The sequence below is a fragment of the Petaurus breviceps genome, unplaced genomic scaffold (assembly GCF_028583685.1).
Source record: "Petaurus breviceps papuanus isolate PSGF00001 unplaced genomic scaffold, PetGlider_PUasm1.0 91041, whole genome shotgun sequence".
NCBI lineage: Eukaryota > Metazoa > Chordata > Mammalia > Diprotodontia > Petauridae > Petaurus > Petaurus breviceps.
Window position 1 is genome coordinate 12,023,456 of NW_027187400.1, and position 10,740 is coordinate 12,034,195.

At 45.6% G+C, this 10,740-nt stretch overlaps 1 protein-coding gene across 2 annotated transcripts in view; it reads right to left on the reverse strand.

Moving 5' to 3' along the window:
* Positions 1-9,411, reverse strand: part of ALPL (alkaline phosphatase, biomineralization associated) — a 52,398-nt gene extending 42,987 nt beyond the window's left edge. Inside the window, exon 1 of one of the 2 annotated variants that reach the window (XM_069079527.1) lies at positions 9,084-9,411. The gene's annotated coding sequence lies outside the window, so the exon portion shown is untranslated. Of the gene's footprint in view, positions 1-9,056 lie in introns of both variants that reach the window. The other variant, XM_069079526.1, reaches the window with a different exon arrangement.
* Between the last annotated feature and the right edge of the window lie 1,329 nt (positions 9,412-10,740).

Below are 10,740 nucleotides of genomic sequence, written 5' to 3' on the forward strand. Positions count from 1 at the left end.
ACACACACACACACACACACACACACACACACACACACACACACACAAACACATATAAACATATATAGATACAGATAAATATAGATCTATGTATCTATATGATTGGCTTCCAAATGAAAAGGAAAATATAGGCTTTGAGTATATTTTTTAGTAAAAGTTTCTCAAAATTGGATTAAGGATTAACAATTAATTGCATTAATAATCATAAAGAAATTTTTAAAATTCTCTTTTCCTATTTTGAGACAGAAGGACTCATTTTCCAAGTCAAACTATCATGGATCCTTTTAAGATTTTTTTCCTTCAACCTATTAATGACTTTGTATCAGACACAGGGGATCAGGTAAAGCTAGAAAACAGCAAGAGGTATATAAAAACTGGAAGTTTCAGGTGAATTATGGACTCCTAATTTAATGTTCTTATAGCTCTATTGTTAAGAGGATATATCCATAAGGTTTTGAACTAGTTTTTACTTACTGGAAACCAAATTTAGGAGGATGTGCTAAATTGTATTAGTCTTTTTACTGGCAGATTTTAGTGACATTAAGTAGGAAATCTTTGAAAGAGACTTGGAATCAGAGAAGCAGACGTGCTAGGAGGAGCCCCCTTCAGAGCTGCCCTACGACATTCATTCTGCACAATTAATATCATTGGTCCAGAAACAAGTAACAAAGGTGGTGCTTTAATTGAGCCTGCCAGAAGGCAGCATCTAATTTGCTACCATCCGCAGAGCTGCTATGACTTTGGTGTAGTGCATGACTGGACAACTCTGGAAACACTGGGGATTCCTTAGTGCCCTTGGACACCCATTTTTCTTCCATGCAAAAAGCAGTTTTGCTACCCTTAGACCTTGCCAGCTGTAAATGCCGGGTCACCTCTTTATCTGACCCCATGTCTCAACACATTTACCCTTTTCAGTTTCCCCTTCCCTTGCCTTTGTCCAACTGCATGTTCACAGCTCAGACCCTGAACAGGCTTCCTGGACTGCGTGTCTGTCTCTCTTTCTCCCCTTTTCTCAATTCTAATGACTTAGGGTATCCTAGGTAGCCTATGTGATATCAAGAATCTGCTTGGTCATATCTAATCAGCCAGCTGATCCCCTCCAAATCTCCTTTGGCCTAAAGCCTTCCCCCTCCTTTGTGGTTTAAAAATGTATAACCTCTGCCTTTTTGTTCCTTAAAGGAGTCACTAAACCCCAAACCAAGACAAATTTGATATTTGGAGTCCCATTATTCCTACATCACCCACAATGTTTGTGAAAGGAGGTGACCTATTATTCACTTGCTACGTGACCTTGGGCAAGGCCTTCTCTGGGCCTTAATTTCCCAATCTATAAAATGAAGAAGGAATGGTTGGACTAGCTGCCCATTCATTTAAGCAGCATCTTTTAAGTGCCTACTATATGAAATGCACTGTACTAAGTGACTGGGGAAATTATCGCTGATAATGAATTCATTACTTAAATCAAACTAACAGTGAGAAGCATTTAATGAGTGCTTACCATGTATCAGAGCCTTGTGCTGAGCACCCAGGATACAAAACAGCAGAGAAATGGCCCCTGAACACAAAGAATTCATGTGCCTCTTCCATGGGAAAACTTGCTCTTCTCCCTTGGGTCAGTAAGGGCTTCCCCTCCCCCTTCCAGAGCTCTGGTTTCTGGAAGTTCCTATTGTTTTATAGCTATCTGCTCTCCTTGCTAGCTAGATGAGCTCCCTGGGGGCAAAATTATAGCTTACTTAAAAGGATATTTTTCATTCTTTGGTTCAGGCTTCCATCCAGAACCATAGTTGTATATAAGCAATACAGCACGGCACATGAACTAGTCAACTTTCTCAGTTTCCTTCTCTGCAAAAATGAGAATTCTCCATTGAAACCTCCAGAGTCAGACAGCCTTATCTTTTTGGAAAACTTTTACAATGCCATATGAATATCTACTAAATTATTTCTTTTTTACTCCTTTACAATTTTAGTAACCTTTACACAGCACTTACCACCTATTACATTCAAGCCTTTGCTGTCCTGTATGTCAATAACCTATGGGCATCTAGGTGGTAGAGTGGATAGAGTGCCAGGCTTAGAGTCAGGAAGACTTACCAGCTGTGTGACCCTGGGCAGGTCACTTAACCCTGTTTGCCTCAACTTCCTCATGTGTCACATGACCTGGAGAAATGGCAAAATGGCAAACCACTTCAATATCTTTGCCAGGAAAACCTAAAGTGGGGTCATGAAGGGGCCTGAATGAATGATCAACAACATCAATAATCTACTTCCTTCTCATTTCTGCTGCTTATAATCCTTCAACTCAGCTCAAGGACTTCCTTTCCACAAGAGGCCTTCCCCTTAACTATTAGTGCCCTCTGTCCCCCAAATCATCTGGCATCTATTTTGTATATATCTAGATATACCCAGGTTGGATTGTTTTCTTTTTATTCCCAATGTCTGACACATAATAGGTGCATCTACTATGTGTCAATTAAATGATGAACATGGGGCCCTGAACAGTGTGATTAATCCTGGCACCTTCTTCACTCTTGACCCCCAAGTAGCTCCCCAAAATTAAATGCTGACTGTCCTTTGTCACCCTCTCAAGGCTGCATTCTAGAACAGTTCTAGAACAGCTACCAGACCACTTTTGGCCTCACCAGATGCCACACTCCAATACTCAATTAGCTGGGGGTCAGGGGGAATTTTTGTTAACTCTTACACCAAGTGTGCTATCCATTTGTCAGTTCAGTAGTTCAAACACCAAACATGCTCCAGAAGCCGGGAAGATCCCAGCCAGTTTCAAATTTAACCCAATAGGCGGAAAGGTACACAAATACCTATGATAATGGGAAAGTGATATGAGAGCAAAGGAGAGGTCTCTTCTAAATAAGAGAAAAGTACACAAAACGCACAATTACCTTGGGTACAAAGGAGAGTAGAATGAGTGCAAAGGAAAAGAGTGGGCAAAGTACCAAAAGAGAAATGTGAGAAGGAAATATTACTTATAGACAGTGGGTGAGAGGAGGGAAGCAACCTTCCATGGAAGAAGGTGACCCCAGAAATGGGGCCTTCAAAGAAGGCCAGAGCAAGGAGGGTAGAATGAGTAGAAGAAAGGCTTTAAGCCCTGTCTCTGACACATAGGAGACTAAGAGCTTGGGGGAATTCTGTACCTCAGATTCCTCTTCTGAGAAATGGCTAAAAAGAGGGCCATTGCCAGAAAGAACTTTGGAATCCTCAAAATGCTTCAGGACATATTCATTTTGTTCATAGTTACAGTTTGTCTCCACCAACAAGTTCCTATAAGTAGGGATTATTCATATTTCAGTATCTGGTATGTAGGAGGGAAAATAAATACTTGTTGATAGATTGCAAATGAGAATTATTTTTATGGTGTTTAGGGGGAAGTATACTCTAGATATGAGGGCTGGACATAAGTAAAGGTGTGGAGGTAGGAAAGGGAAGGAAGGGATCTTCCCAAGTCTGGAATGTTCTCCCAGTCTAGCAAAATCCCTGGCTCCCTTCAAAGCAAGTCACTTCAGTATCTCTGCCAAGAAAACCCCAAATGGAATTGGACACAACTGGAAAAAAAACAAAAAACAAACCAAAACCCTAAAAATGACTGAATAACAAGGGTTAGGGTAGAATAGATGAGGTTTCTTTAAATCCTAAAGTCCTGATGAAATGTAGAGCCTGGAATTGGTCCAGCCATCCTGGAAAACCAATTGGAGGTATGTTCCCAAAGTTACTAAAACTGTGCATGGCCTTTGACCCAGCAACATCACTTCTAGGCTTATACCCCACCTTCCTCCCAAAGGATCAAAGAAAGTCACGAAAAAGATTTTTACATAGCAGCAAAGGCCTGGAAATCAAGTGGGTGCCCATCAAATGGGGAGCAGCTGAGTGTGTAATTATAAGGGAACACTAATGTGTTGTAAGAAATGTTGAAAAGGAACAATTTCAGAGAATCTTGGAAAGACTTATATGAACAGATGCAGGAAAAAATATATGCACTAGGAGAACAAGTGACTTTGAAAACCTTAAAGAACATTGGTTAAATGCAATGACTAACCATGATCCCAGAAGAATGAAGCATGCTATCCACCTCCAGACAGGAAGGGTATAAATTCAAGATAAAGAATTTAATGCATTTTTTGGATGGGGCCAATCAATGTCTATTTGTTATAAAGATGTTTTTCTCTTTTACAATGGGGAAATTAAATATTTGATTTTAAAAAGCAATATGAGTTTCTCACTGATTGTACAATTTGTACAATGTAGTCATCTTTATTTCTCATGTGCACAGTCAAAGTGATCACTGGGTGGCATGGTGCTAAGCACATAGATGTTCAGAAAATTCTTGTTGAATAAATGAATTAATCAAATTGTATGAACAGAGGGCTTGTCACCAGCTATGTGATCATGAAAAATTGGGGGGGGGGGGGCAGGGAGGGTTGGACACACTAAGGTCCTGCCAGCTTTGACTCTTAAGATCCTAGGATCCAGTGAATTGAGGCTCCCTGTCCTAAATTTGAATTCATCTCTATAAGCTGTTTTCTTCTATTTGGAACCCTTGGGGGGAAGAGGGGGAAGGGGAAGGCAGAACTGAAGCAAAAGAGGGATTCAGGAGCTGGGAGGGACTTAAATATTCCCTGCATAGAATAAAGGGCAGGGACACGGAATTCTGATATTGAAGACACATCCAGAGCAGATAACCTTTAAGGCCCCTTCCAGTTCTCAATCCAATGCCTCTGCCTTCTCAGCTTCTTGACCTGGAAAACCCCACCCTTCCGATGCTGCTTGATTCTCTTGGAAGCCCTTGGGGTCAGCAGAATTCCAATGCCCAAAATCCTGAGGTCCCAAATGAATGTGAAATAATAATGATGATGATAATAATGAGGAGAAGGAACTAAAATGCATGCCAACCCCAAAGGAACACTGCAATTTTGAGTCAAGCCAGAACTCAAGTTACTGGAATTCAGCGAGCAAGCTGGCTTTCCTTGGGCTGCTGTAACCACCATCCTACAGTCAGACAAAAACACATCTGGTTTGACTTCTTGTTCCTCATCTCCCCCTTCCCCCCAATTCTAACCCTTCAAGTTTTTCCCCTAAGTTGGTAAAGCACAGAGAAATCCAAACAAAGGCTTATATATCACATTGAGGCTGAGAATTACAATATGGAAAACTTGAGCATTTCAGGAGCAAATGTGTGCATTGAGTCAAGTCATGAGGCAATGGATGATGGGAATAAGCAGGCACCCCAGCCAGCTAATGGCCACCATATAGGAGCCAGAGTGAGGCCAGTACCAGTATGTGGCCTCAACCAGCCAGTCCCCAAGACCTCGGACATTAGGAGCTATGAATGTCAGGATCATGTTTAAAGATCAAGGGGGGGAAATAAGAAAAAAAAAAAAAGGGAATTCCAGATGTGTACATGCCAACTCAGGCCAATTCAGCATTCCTGTGGCAACCTCTTATTAATTTCCTTACTGAGAATCTGAGTTCTTTCTCTTCCTTTCCCAGGCTTCAGGTTTTACACAAAGGAATTGGGGGAGGGGGCGGTTAAAGGCTGATCCTAAAATACCTGAGCATTCCATATGCTGCCTACGAGACACCTACTAGCTGTGTTACCCTAGGCAAGTCACTTTAACCTCTATCTGCCTCAGTTTCCTCACCTGTAAAATTGAGCTGTGGGGGGTCAGATTTAATGACCTTCCTTCAAGTGGTCCATCCAGTCAATATTGGTCAATACTAGAACACCACCCTCTCCACACTGACCCTGGTACTCTTTCTACCATGCTTTATTACCTCACAGAAGGGAGGGACCCTTGATATGATTGCCCAACTAAAGCTTTGTTGACCATCACCCTCCATACTTTTCAGCAAGTCAGATTCCCCTTTTCAAGACCCCTTTGCTGATGAGAAAGCAAAAGCCAGCTGCCATTATTCAGGGCTTGGGGTGATCAGGAGGCCCTACTTTGTGAGCAAACAGGACCCTGGGCTCTGCTTCTCCACATTTTGGTGGCTTGGCTGCCTTTTAGCACCTCCAGAAATGGGAAGTCAGATGCAAAGGAAGCTGAAATCCAGGCAAACATTAAAGTAGGGGTAAGAGAGCAAGAGGAACAGGATTTTGTAGGAGCCGGAGGAAAAATTATAGAATGAATGTGGGGAGGAGGGTAGTTTTATGATTTGAGGCTTGGACACTGGAAGAGACAAATGGAGACCAGTCAATTTATGAAGCCATTACTGAACATTCATGATAGGTCCAGGTCTACTTTGAAATCAGAATTTCCAAGGAGTGCTCAGAGTTCCAAGGATTTTGACCTAGAAGACCCTTAGGGGGCAGTAGGAGTCAGCGGTGAAAGGGCATTGGCTTTAGAGTCAGAGGGACTGGCTTCAAAACTGCCACTTATGGCCTGTGTGAACTTAAAAATCTCTCAGGACCTCGGATGACCTCAATTGTAAAACAGAACTAGACTGTGTTCCCTTCCAGCTCTGGCTTTCTTATTCTAGTCTAACGACCTAGGATCACACATGAGAAAGCACAAGATTTAGGTGACGGATTTGTCACAGAGCTAGGAATTCGAACCCAGGTCTGGATTCCAACTACAGTACTTTCCATTCAACAGGAAACCTTTCTGATGGATCCTGCCTTCTAGTGTGTGTTGAATATTCAATTAGACACCAAAGCTGTAGGGGAGTAGGAGAAAATTGGGAAAATTGGGAGAAAGAAGGGAACTTTCCAGTCCTGGAGCTGCATTGTGTCAGGACTGTTAGCCTAACTCCATACCTCAACAGAAATCCCCTGGAGCCAAAATGCAACATGCAGTTGTCCAGTGTCTGCTTACAGATCAAATGAATGAAATTTTACTATATCACCCAGTGACATGCTCTTGGCCTGATTTCTCTGTGCCAGCTAGCTTAGGCCATCTCATCTGGCACAAGGTTGACTGAAAGAATTCAGTGGCAGAAGCTGTTTCCTTAGCTTGCTCCCTGGCTCAAAAAACTCCAGGTCCTAAATGAGGGTTTGCTAAGTTTACTTTTAGGTCTTTGGGCATTCAGGGTATAGAGGTTGGGGTAAGGGGTGGGGGTGGGGAGAAAAGGAAGGGTGGTAAGGGATCACAAAGGATGTAGAATGAGGGAGGAGAAATGCCCAGGCAATAGAATTGCCAGAGAGAACAGGGGAGGAGGACTGTAAGGCTGGTCTGGCAAGCATAGACAGTGATGTCCAGGAAGGAGGAGGGGATTATAAAAGAGACATAAAGGGGGTTTCAGACATAGGGGAGCACCCATCCTTTATCTGCAGTTTCTTTCCATTCCCTCATTCAGATGGTCAGGAGAAAGATGGTGTCATTTGGTGGGGGAACTTGTCTCCTCTCTAAAATCCTAAGGAGAAGAGTTTTTTAGGAGACCTGCTTCCTTCAGTTCCTATGGAGCCCTGGGGCCTCAGCAACAAGCATTTATTAAATACCTACTGTATGCTAGGAACCGGAGTTGGGGACACAGGGCAGATCATGAAAAGAGCCTTGGATTTAGAATCACAAGACCTAGGTTTGAATACTGGCTCTATTAAGGAGACAAGTGACTTTCTACTTTCCCCACCCAAAATAATGGAAACAAAGCATCCAGTCTCCTACCCACTCATCTCAGACTTAATCTACCTGATGACACAAAGGACTGACTAATTGAGAGTTCTGGTGGCTCCAGAGAGGGGAGTTAATAAACCCTGAGCTGCAGGGCTCCATTTCTAATCCATTCTGCTCCATACTTAATAACTGGTATCTCTACCCTCAAATCAATTCAGATAGTTGTTCCCGCTAAGTAGATACTAAATACCTTTGTCTCTAGGCCATCCCCACCCTCTACATTTCAATGCCCTGGGTCACTAAATAAAACAATCTAATTCTCAGTATCTTCATCTGTGAAATGGGAGTAATATCTCTAGTATTCACATTATACAGTATGGTCATGAAAAGTGCTTATTCCAATATTCCCAACTTTTTCTTATGATAGTGAATGTTATAGATTGGAGATACCTTAGCACATAGACTGTCAGAGATGGGAAGGATATTAAGCAATTCCCTGCTCCAGTCCTCTTGATTTACAGATGAGGAAACTAAGGTCCAATCCCTCTGGGAATTATATGTCAAGAAGCTGGTTGAAAAACTCAGGAGGAGGAGGAGGATGGGGGAGGAGAGGAAGGAGGGAGGAGACAGGAGAGTGAGGTGGCTGCCTACAGCAGTGAGTTCAACTTGGCCCGACCTCCCAAGGTAGCCTTAGGGAAGGTCCCGTTTCCTCCCAGCTAGATCGATTCCTCCAGCTGGGCTACCGAATACACAGTCAACCTCCAGATTCTTCACTGTCACTGGCTCCAAATTCTAGAGCTAGAAGGGACCCCCGAGGTCCATCTTGGTCACCCTTTTTATTTTAATGCCCCTTCTCCCACAGCTTTCTCCCATCTGAGAGACCTGGGACTCATTTGGGGGACGAAAGATCTCTGTGCCAACTACAACCTGCTTTGTGAAGCACCAGTGACCCCCAAGGGGGGTTTGATTGAGTGTAGCGGGAAAAGCCCAGAGTTTGGAGTCGGTGAACTCTGTTCGGATCCCGGCTTTGCTACTTCCTATCTGGGCCTCAATTTCCCTAAGTGTAAACTGAAGGTGTCTCAGCTAACCTCCAAAATCCTTTCAAGGCTCTGCTCTCCCGCGGTCTCAGGCTCTCAATCCTAGACCTCGGCCCCTGCGGCCGGCTCACTCTCCCAGAGGCTATCCTCAGGCTCCCTCCCGCCCCCCTCCTCCCCTCTGGCAGCCTCCGGCGGTCCCTGCTGTCGCGTGGCCACCTCACGCCGCCTAGCATCGTCCCTCCACTGATCCTTTCCCTAACAGGGACACAGGGACACATACACACACACACACACACACACACACACACACACACACACACACACGCACGCACACACGCAAGCACGCACACACGAGCCCGGCACCCCCGCACTGGGTAGAGGTGCCCAAACTTCCCAGGAGGCCGGGGTGGCCAGGGATGGGGGCGGCAGCGTGGACGCTGCTCCCCGGCCGTACCTGTTCTTGCCAGAGTTGGACGCTGACCTGGTGCAAGTTGAAGAGTTCGAGCCGAACTGGGAATCGTGAGTCCTGGGTTCGGAGTTCAAAGTCCCTCTTCGTGCTGAGCTGCCCGCCAGAGCGGATGACCCCAGTCCGGCCTCCCCCGCAGCTTTTAAAGGCAGCAGTCCCAGGGGATGGGAAAGCCGCGCGGCCCCTCTTCACCCTTCCCCTCCGCCCCTCCTCCGCCCCCTGCCCGCCCCCAGGCTGGAGGGAGGTGCAGAAGGAGGAGGAGGGGGCGGGGAGGGAGAGGAGGAGGACGAGGCCGAAGAGAATGAGGAGGAGGACGAGGGCGAGGAGGAGAGAAGCCCGGGAGCTGTCCGAGCCACGCGGCTCCGAGTGCCCCCTGCCGCCCAGAGGCCGGGGTGGCGGGCCAGGGAAGGCTGGCTCGGAGCCCCGGCCAGCCTCCTGTCTGGGTCCTGCCCAGGGCTGCCGAGGTGTCGGCGCACCTCACCCTCTATCCTCTCTTAGGATCGTGTCTTCCTCCCTAACCCTGAGCCCCCTCCTCTTCCCCCACTCCACAACCCACGTCCCACTCGTGGCCCCCTCCTGCCCCTTCCCCCCCCGCCCCCGCCCCGGTCCTTCAGAAGCCACTGGTGTGGGAATGACGGGAACTGAATGAATCTAGTCGTGACTCCGTACTAGGCTTATCTGTGAGATAGGGGAAATCAGCTCACCTCGATATGCTCTAGGATCTCTTGTAGCCCTATTCCCCTCATTCTTGCTCTCTCCCCCTTTCTGCCCATTGACAACCTCCGACCTTTCCTCCCCTCACTCTCAACGCTCCTGCCTCCTTCCTCCTTTCAGCTTCCTTCAGCCTTCTCCCCATTTCCTCCCTCTTTTCTCTTCCCCTTCATTTCAACAGACACACCACCCTCTCTTGGGGGAAATCAAGTTTGGGGAAGGTTGGAGAGAAGAAAGTGGGGGGGACCTAGAAACTAGGACAATCCCTCCCTCAAACTTAGGCTCTTTCCTCCCGCTGTGGTACCAAGAGAGAGAAATCATAGATTTAGAGCAGTTAAAGGTCATTGAGTCTAGTCCTCTGATTTTACAGATAAGGAAACTGAGGCCCAGGAAGGTCTAGTCACACAGATAGTCGGGTGACCGAGGCAAGATTCAAGCCTGACTTCCTGACTCCAAATACTCTAGTCCCCTCCATCAGGTTGCCTAGAGTAAGAGTGTGTAAATCACAGAATATTAGGGCAAAACCTTAGAGCATAAGATGTTTGATTGTAGAAGGTACTTCAGAGATGACCAAGTTTAGTCCTCATTTTACAGACCTAGAAACTATTCAGAGACACAGTGAATTACCCAAGGTCACAAAGTTAACTATTACAGGGATTATGTCATGATACATGTGGAAACTGAAGTCTATATGGGTTGATAATAGCATTTGTATATAGCTTTTATGGTTTGGAATTTTGTTGTTCAGTTATGTCTGAATCTTGGTGACCCCATTTGGGGGTTTCTTGAGCAGAAATACTGGAGTGGTTTGCCATTTACTTCTTCAGCTCATTTTTATAGATGAGGAAATTGAAGCAAACTGGTTTAAGTGACTGGGGGGGGGGGGTGTTGTTAGGAAGTTTCTGAGCATCTGAAACCAGATTTAAATTTTGGTCTTCCTGACTGGGGGGGGGGGGGGGGG